The sequence below is a fragment of the Myotis lucifugus genome, unplaced genomic scaffold (assembly GCF_000147115.1).
Source record: "Myotis lucifugus unplaced genomic scaffold, Myoluc2.0 scaffold_19, whole genome shotgun sequence".
NCBI lineage: Eukaryota > Metazoa > Chordata > Mammalia > Chiroptera > Vespertilionidae > Myotis > Myotis lucifugus.
In genome coordinates, this window is record NW_005871067.1 from 5254947 (window position 1) to 5264615 (window position 9669).

The 9669-nt window shown below is 45.5% G+C and overlaps 1 pseudogene; it reads right to left on the bottom strand.

Annotated features, from left to right (window-relative positions):
• Positions 1-599: 599 nt before the first annotated feature.
• Positions 600-1730, bottom strand: LOC102439386 (annotated as a pseudogene).
• Between the last annotated feature and the right edge of the window lie 7939 nt (positions 1731-9669).

A 9669-nucleotide genomic window follows, 5' to 3' on the forward strand; every position in this document is an offset into this window, starting at 1 on the left:
CACAGTCCTAGGCACACATGCATGGGCATGGCTGGGGGGGGGGGGGGCGCGCGCGCGCACACACACACACACACACACACACACACACACACACTCTCACTCCTATCCGTCTGGCACACTGGTGATGTCTGAGGGATCCAGTAGGAGGTGGCAGCATCCTGGCCCCAAACCTCCATGACCTTTTGTGCCAGGTTCCTCAGCCAGTGGAGAGCTGAGGTTGTAATAGGGAAATGAGGCATATGGGACACTCCCTACAATAGTTTCCACTAACACCTTTAATAAGAGGAAAGGGTTTGGGGGAGAAGAGGAGTGGGGAAAGGGTAATAAAAGAAATTTCATGAAAATTCTAAATCAAATTACTGATAAAACTGCAGAATGAGCACAGGTTCAAGAGCATCTGCTCCCTTCTCTGCAGGCCCTCCAGACCTATCCCCTCCCGCTGGGCAGTCAGAGCCAAAGGCAGAAGTGAGCCTCTCATGGGGCTCGGGGTGGGGCGAGGAGGAGAGAGGCAGCAGTGGGCAGTCTGTATCTTCATTTAAAAAGCATATTCAGGTCATGAGTTATTGCTTGTCCTCCAGCGGAGAAGGCCAGGCTGACAGTCAGTGAGCTAGGGCCGTGGCCTCCAGGGCCCAAACCTTCTTCCGCCCTTCAGACAGGGGATTGGAGGCATCGTCTATCTTTTTTTATCTTGATCTGCTCGTAGTCGACACGCATCTCCTCCCTGACATCCTCCCACCACTCCTTGTCCTCCTTCAGGACCTGGCTGGTGTGCAGTGGGGTTTGAGGGACCTTTGTTGATTGCATGATCCCGGGGTGGTTCATGAACTTCGTGATGGTCATTCTCTGAGTGGACTCTGTTTTCAGCAGGTTCCGGATGTGCATCTTCACTTCCTCTAATACTTCTGACCACTCTGGGTTGGGAAATTCATATTGGCCCATTTGGATGTGAGTCTTCATGACTGGAGAGATGGCCAGGCCATGGTTGGAATAGAAGGGCGGGTATCCACACAGCAGGATGTACATGATGACATTCAAGTACCACATATCACAGGACTTGTCATACTTCTCTGGGCCCAGCACTTCCGGAGCTACATAGTATGGCATATAACAAGGAGTGGTCAACGAGTTGTGGCTGGTGGTTTCCTTGGCAAAGCCAAAATTGGTGAGTTTCAGGATGGCGTTGGGCCTTTGGAGGTAGTTATAAGAGATTCTCCGGCTTGACATCTGTATGAGCAATGTAGATTGAGTGCAAATACTGAATGGCCTCACCAATGCTCTTCATGATTTCTGAAGCTCCTCTTTCTGTGAACACCTGGCCTCCTCGGTCCTGGATTTGGCTGAAGAGTTCTCCACCATCCAAGCACTCCATGACGATGAGCAGGCACTTCCTCCCCGCGTACAGATTTTCATAGACGACCACAATCTGCACAATGTGTGAGCACTGGGAGGCCCACCAGTGCAGCTCCACCTCACACTGGGCCTGGCGCAGTCCTGCAGCATTTTTAGGGCGAATTTCTCCTGGGTCCTCTTGTTGAAGATCTGCAAAACTTTCCCATTGATGCCCAGCCCCAGCACCTGGGTGGTGACCTTGTAGTCATCATGATGATGTTCTTCTAGATCTACAGGCTGGACCTGGCATGGAACTGGAGAAACTGCTGCGGGGAGTGCGGGGGCTGTGGCGGCGGGTTGGCGAACGCCAGTAGGGTCTGGCCCTGGGAGTTGGACAGCATGGTGCTAGGAGACACGGGAGCAGGGGCAGTGACAGGGGCGGGAGGGCCCCCGTCGGCCCCCTCCACCTGCTCCGGCCTGGGTCCCGGTCACCCCACCCGCCTCCCACCCCACCCGCGCCGGCGATGAAGTTTGCTCCAGGCTGGAGCCAGCTTCCCTGACTGGCCCGGCTCTAGGCTCCGTGGGTCCCGCCACGCTCCACTGGCACCCACCCACCCGCTCTGCTCCGTCCCTCTCCCCCTTCTCCTCCTCCCCCCTCCATCCCGGGCCCTGATGCTCAGTGAGCGAGGGACTGGGGTGGGGGATGTGGGGAGGTGGGAGGGGGAGGGCCGAAAGACAAACTACCTGCATGCAATTTCTTTGGTTGATCTCTTCCCACCCACCCAACTCCCCGGCCATCCCTCTGCTATTCCGCAGTCTGTTCTATGCTTCTGTGTCTCTAGATCTATTTTCTTAATCAGTAAATTTTGTTCATTAGATTCACATATGAGTGAGATCATGTGATATTTGTCTTTCTCTGACTGGGTTATTGTCAGGGCCAGCCTGACAGGGTTGAGCCGGGCTGAGGCAGGGAGGTGGGAATTGAGAAAAGAAAGAAAGACAGGAAAGCGGGGTCGGGAGGACCCCAGTTCTCTTGATGAACTGAAGCAACTTTATTAGCCACACAATACTATTTGTACATAACACACTGAATAGGAGGTCTGTCAAGAGGAATGTATTCTTTGTTCCTCTTAATCTCTAAGGGAAGGACACAGCAGAAGGACAAGTTCTCAGTACAGCATATCTCAGTAAATAGTTACAGACTTCTTGGTAAGTTATGAAAGGCTGTTCTCATTCTACAAATGTTGCTCTCATTCTACTGATAAACGCCATCCAAACAAGTCTGGGAAAACTGTGTGGGTAAGGGTCCCAGCCTTGCTAGCCCCTACAGGTACAAGGACCTTGCCAGCTTACATCTGGCCCCCAACAGGTTATTTTGCTTAGTATAATACTCTCCAAGTCTCTCCATGTTGTCTCAAAGGGTTAGAGATCCTTCTTTTTACTGCTGTATACTATGGTATAAATGTACCACAGCATTTTTATCCATTCATCTACTGATGGGCACTTGATCTTAGCTATTGTAAATTGTGTTGCTATGAACACTAAAATTTCTGATTAGTGTTTTGGGTTTCTTAGGATATATTCCTAGAAGTGGGATCACTGGGTCAAATGGCAGTTGCAATTTAATTTTTGAGGAAACACCATACTGTTTTCCATAATGGCTGCACTAGTTTGCATTCCCCCCAGCAGTGTACTAGGGTTCCCTTTTCTCCACATCCTTGACAGCACTTGTCATTTGTGTTTTGTTTTGTTTTTATTGATTTCAGAGAGGAAGAGAAAGGGGTGATAGAAACATCCATGATGAGAGAATCATCCAACTGCTGCCTCGTGCATGCCACCCACTAGGATCGAGCCTGAAACCTGGGCATGTGCCCTTGACCAGAATTGAACCTGGGACCCTTCAGTCCACAGGCCCACGCTCTATCTACTGAGCCAAACCAGCTAGGGCAGCACTTGTCATTTATTGATTTGTTGATGGTAGCCATTCTGACAGGTGTGAGGTGATCCCTTACTGTCATGTCAATTTGCATCTCTCTGATGATCAATGACTTTGAGCAATTTTTCATATGTCTCTTGGCCATCTGTATGTCTGCTTTGCAGAAAGGTCTCTTTAAGTCCTTTGCCCATTTTTAATTAGACTGTTAGTCTTCCTTTTGTTAAGTTGTATGAATTTTGGATAGTAAACCTTTATCAGATGTATCATTGCCAAATATGTTCTCTCATACAGTGGGCTCCCTTTTCATTTTGTTCATTTTGTTGACTTTTTTTTTTTTTTTTTTTGCTGTGCAGAAGCTTTTTATTTTGATGTAGTCCCATTTGTTTATTTTCTCCTTAGTTTCCTTTGCTCTAGGATATGTATCTGTAAACATTGCTATGAGAGATGTCTGAGATTTTGCTGCCTATGCTTTCTTCTAGGATTTTTATGGTTTCACTATATTTATGTCTTTTATCCATTCTGAGTTTATTCTTGAGTATGGTGTAAGTTGATGGTCTAGTTTCATTTTTTGGGACATATTTGCCTAATTTTCCCAAAACCATTTATTAAAAAGACTGTCTTGACTCTATTGTATGTTCTTACCTCCTTTGTCAAATATTAATTGACTGCAATGGCTTGGGTTGATTTCTGGGGTCTCTGTTCTGTTCCATTGATCTATATGCCTGTTCTTGTGCCAGTACCAGGCTGTTTTGATTATGGTGGCTTTGTAGTATAACATGATATCTGGTATTCTGATTCCTCCAACTTTGTTTTTCTTTCTCAAGATTGCTGCAGCTATTCGGGGTCTTTTTTGCTTTCCTATAAATTTTTAGAGTATTTGTTCTAGATCTGTGAAATATGCTGTTGGTATTTTAATAGGGATTGCGTTGAATCTGTAGATTGCTTTCAGTAGTACGGATATTTTAATGATGTTGATTCTACCAATCCATGAACACTGTATATTCTTCCACTTGTTTATATCTTCCTCTATCTCTTTTTTCAATGTCCTGTAGTTCCTGAGTACAAGTCTTTTACCTCCTTGGTTTATTCCTAAGTATCTTAATTTTTTTTGTTGCAATGGTAAATGGCATTGTTTGTTTAGTTTCTCTGAGAATTCATTATTGGTGTATAAAAATGCCATTGATTTTGGGGTGTTAATTTTGTATCCTCCTATATTGCCAAATTCATTTATGAAATCTAGTAGCTTTTTGCTGGAGTCTTTAGGGTTTTCTATGTACAATATCATGTCATCTGTGAATAATGATAGTTTTACTTCCTCCTTTCCAATTTGGCTGCCTTTTATTTCTTCTTCCTGTCTGATCACTATGGCTAGCGCTTCCAGTACTATGTTGAATAAGAGTGTTGAAAGCAGATATCTCTGTCTCGTTCCTGTTCTTAGGGAGATTGGTTTTACTTTTTGCCCATTGAGTATGATGTTCGTTGTAGGTTTGTCATATATGGCCTTTATTATGTTGAAATATGCTCCCTCTATTCCCACTTTGCTGAGAGTTTTGATCAAAAATGGGTGTTTGGTTTTGTTGAAGGCTTTTTTTTGCATGTATGGATATGATCATGTGATTTTTGTCTTTCAGTTTTTTATGTGATGTATCAGGTTTATTGATTTGCAAATATTGTACCAGCCTTGCATCCCTGGAATATATCTCACTTGGTCATGGTGTGTAATCTTTTTTAAAAATATATATATTTTATTGATTTTTTTACAGAGAGGAAGGAAGAGGGATAGAGAGTTAGAAACATCCATGAGAGAGAAACATCGATCAGCTGCCTCCTGCACACCCACTACTGGGGATATACCCGAAACCAAGGTACATGCCCTTGACCGGAATCGAACCTGGGACTCTTCATTCCACAGGCCGACGCTCTAGCCACTGAGCCAAACTGATCAGGGCAAATCTTTTTAATATATTGCTGGATCCGATTTGCTAATATTTTGTTGAGGATTTTAGCATCTATGTTCATCAGGGATATTGGCCTGTAATTCTCTGTCTTTGTAGTGTCTTTATCTGATTTTAGAACTTGGGTAATGCTGGCCTCATAAAAAGAGCTTGGAAGTGTTCCTTCATTTGGCAGTTGTTTTTTTGTCTCCCTACTTTGGCTACCTATTTGGGTTTGTATCTATGTATTAGGTAGATCTGCCACAACTCCCAATCTCTAGTGCAGGACAATGTCAGATGCTGTTCTGACTGGCCCTAAGTACCCCGTTTGGAGCTATCAGCAATCCACAGCTTATGGCTCCCTCTGCCCGGGCTGGTTTTCTTTGGAAAGGACCAGAATGTGCACCAGGGTCTGCTTTCCCTAGCCGCGGGCCCAGAAGGGGATCAGGCATAGACTCAAAGCCACCAGAGACCTGTCTCTGCCTGTAGTCTGATTGTATTCAGGCTTGATTAACTTCAGGCTATCAACCACAGGGTATGTCAAGAGTTCACCCTACCCCTTGGAATCTGGCTGTCTCCACCATGCATCTCGACCCCTGTTGAGGAAGCAGTAGCAGAGGCCAAGCTTACAGATCTGGGCAGTCTCAGGGGGCATCAGTGACTGGCTTTGGAGTCGAGCCACTTCCCCAACTTTCCTGGGAACCTGATAGCACATCCCCTTCCCAAGAGAGTTGATAGAAATTCCCAGATTCCAACAGGTCCCACCAGCCTGCTGACATTAGGCTCCACCCTGCCGAGGTCAGAGAATTATTTTGGGATAGACTCATATGTTTGACTCTGGGATCGGGAAATACACCCACCATCTTCCCTGAAGTCTGAATGGCACCTGCCCCTCACGGAAGATCTAGAAGTCCTACCATCCTGATTCCATCAAAGCCCTTTGAGAAACAGCCTTTTCAGTAAGTCTTATACCTGGCCTGCAGTCAGAGTTGGATAGAGGTGGATCCCAAGGTGCCTTGGGATATTTACTGACCCATCACTGGGCCCCATGCTGCTAAAAAGCCAGTTTGGCTCCTCACATGCAGAGGTAGCCACAAGCTCTGGATCACTTGAAGCTTCTAACAGTTGCAGAGAGTCAAAAGCGAGCACCAGGAAGTTAGGAACTGGCATACAAAACAATCAGCCAAAGACAACAACAGTACAGGATTCTAAGGTAGATCCCAATGGCCCCTAAACTCTGCCAAGACAAACTCCTCCTGGGGATTGAGCCCACCACCCAGGCATGTGTCCTGACTAGGAATCGAACCAGTGATGTCTTTGTTCATCGGTCAGCACTCAATCACTGAGTCACACTGGCTGAGCTCTGGTCTGGCCTTTTTTTTTTTTTTAGAGGGTGTGGCCATTATTATTATTTTATTTATTTATTTATTTTGTTAATCCTCACCTGAGGATATTTTTCCCATTGATTTTTAGGGAGAATGCAAGAGAGAGGGAAAGACAGAGAGAAACATCGATGTAAGAGAAACACATCGATTGGTTGACTCCTATACTCTCCCCAACCAGGGCCGGGTCTGGGGAGGAGCCTGCAACTAAGGTACATGCCCTTGACCGGAATCGAACCCTGGGAACCTTTAGTCCGCAGGCCAATGCTCTATCCACTGAGCAAACTGGCTAGGGCTGGTCTGGCCCTTTTTTAAAAAAAGTGTCTTTGTCTCTGGCAGGTTCTGTGTCTCCCTGGTGGGTAGAATCCTACCACCTTTCACTGCCGGATGTTATGTGGGCTGTTCCTCACTCTGGTGCTCTGGGCTGGGGAGCCCAGCCTGGGGTCCAGGCCTCACTCCTTTCGTGAGAACCCCTATTTCCCCAGTAGCCAAAATATCCCTCTGCACCCTTGGCCTCCAGCCCATTGGGGCAGGACCAGCCCCTCTCACTACCCTACCCTCCCTACCCCTCTTGAGTTGGTTTCTGCCTTTTTGGTTTAAAAGTCTTATCTTCTAATCTCAGAAATCGAATGAACAAAATAAACTGGTGAGTAAAATAGAATCAGAGGCAAGGAAGCATGGAATAGACTGACGAATCTCAGAGGGAAGAGGGAAGAGGAAAGGGAACGGGAAGAGATTAGCCAAAGATCTTACCTATGGACACAGACAGTAGGCAACCGGTCAATGTTTCTCTCGTACATTGACGTTTTTGTTTCTCTCTCTATATATATTACTACTTTCCCCTCTCCCTAAGATTAATAAAACATATCCCTGAGTGAGGATTAAATAAGGGGGAAAAAAGTCTTATCTTCAGCTAGTCTTCAATTGGTAATTCAGTATAAGTGTTCCCCAATTTAGTTTTATTTCCAGTTTGGTTCTGGGAAGAGGTGTGAGAAAGATCCACCTATTTTGCTGCCATCTTAAAATTTACCGGTAGAGATTTACTTTTTAATTAAAAAAAATATATATTTTTATTGATTTCAGAGAGGAAGGGAGAGGGAGAGAGAGAAACATCAATGATAAGAGAGAATCATTGATCACCCGCCTTCTGCACGCCCCCCACTGAGGACTGAGCCCGCAACCCAGGCATGTGCCCTTGACCAGAATCGAACCCGGGACCCTTCAGCCCACAGATCGACGCTCTATCCACTGAGCCAAACCAGCTATGGCTTAATTTTTTTGAGAGAAAGAGAAACATCTATTTGTTGTTCCTCCTTATGTATGCATTAATTGGTTGATTCTTGTATGTGCCCTGACCGAGAATTGAACTGTGACCTCCTGGTTCATAGGTCAACACTCAACCATTGAGCCACACCAGAGGGGTAGGAAGGGTAGGGTAGTGAGAGGGGCTGGCCTTGCCCCAATGGCCTGGAGGCCAAGGGTGCAGAGGGGATATTTTGGCTACTGGGGAAATGGGGGGTTCTCACAAAAGGAGAGAGGCGTGGACCCCAGGCTGGGCATAAGCCAACTATTTTAGAAGCATGTATTTCTCATAACAGGCTATTGGGTATTTTATTATAATAATATGTGGATCAGGAATTTAGTGACTCAGAGTAGTTAAATGATCCAAGATTAACTAGTTAGCAGGTCACTAAACTAAGATTTAAGATCTATTCCCTAGTCAGTTTAGTTCAATGGTTATAGTCTCAGCCTGTGGACTGAAGGGTAGCAGGTTCGATTCCAGTCAAGGGCAGATACCTCGGTTATAGGCTTGATCCCTGGTCCTGGTTGGGGCTCATGTGGGAGGCAGCCAATTAATTTCTCTCTGTCTGTACCTATCTTTCACACTCTTCTGTATGAATATTTTGTTATTATTTTTATTTAATAACCCCCTGCCCAGCCGGTGTTGCTCAGTGGTTGAGTGTTGACCTATGAACCAGGAGGTCATGGTTTGATTCTGGTCAGGGCACATGCCCAGGTTTTCAGCTGGATCCCCAATCAATGATTCTCTCTCATTGTTGATGTTTCTCTCTCTTTCTCCTTCTCCCTTCCTCTCTGAAACCAATAAACATATTTTTTAAAAAGAGTGTGTAAAACATAAACACTGTTTAAAGAACAATTTAAAATCCAACAACTGTGTAAGCCCACCTAGTTTAAAAAATAGAATGGCCCTAGCTGGTTTGGCTCAGTGGATAGAGCGTCGACCTGCAGACTGAAAGGTCCCAGGTTCGATTCCGGTCAAGGGCATGTACCTTGGTTGCGGGCACGTCCCCGGTGGGAGATGTGCAGGAGGCGGCTGGTCGATGTTTCTCTCTCATTGATGTTTCTAATTCTCTATCCCTCTCCCTTCCTCTCTGTAAAAAATCAATAAAATATATTTTAAAAAAAAATAGAATGTTACTCTAGCCGGTTTGACTCAGTGGATAGAACATCGGCCTGTAGACCAAAGGGTCCTGGGTTCCATTGAAGGTCAAGGGCACCTACCTTGGTTGCAGGCTCCTCACGGGTGGGGCTCCTGCAGGAGGCAACAATGGGTGTGTTTCTCTCAGGTTGATGTCTCTCTCAGTCTTTCCCTCTCTCTTCCACTCTCTCTAAAATCAATGGAAAAATATCCTCAGGGGAGGATTAACAACAGCAACAACAAAAAATAGAATGTCACCAACACTACAGAAGTACCTCCTTTGCCCCTGTGATCACAACCCCCCCCCCCTTTTTTTCTCAGACGTAATTACCATTCTGCCTTTTGTGATAATTACTTCATTGCATATATATATATATATATATATATATATATATATATATATATATATATAGTTTCATCACCTGGGAATACATTCTGAGCAATATAGTAGTGCCTGCTTTTGAATGTTATAAAAATAGATTCAAATAGTATATATTATTTTGTCTTTGGCTTGTCACACCACCATGATGCTGTGGAAGTCTTGTTGTCACACACAGCTGCAGCTTCACGTAGCCGTAGTTTGTTCATGGCCCCGAGTCACCCCTTGGAGGACGCCCAGGGCCGCTTTGTCAAGGACTCCGCGAGCGC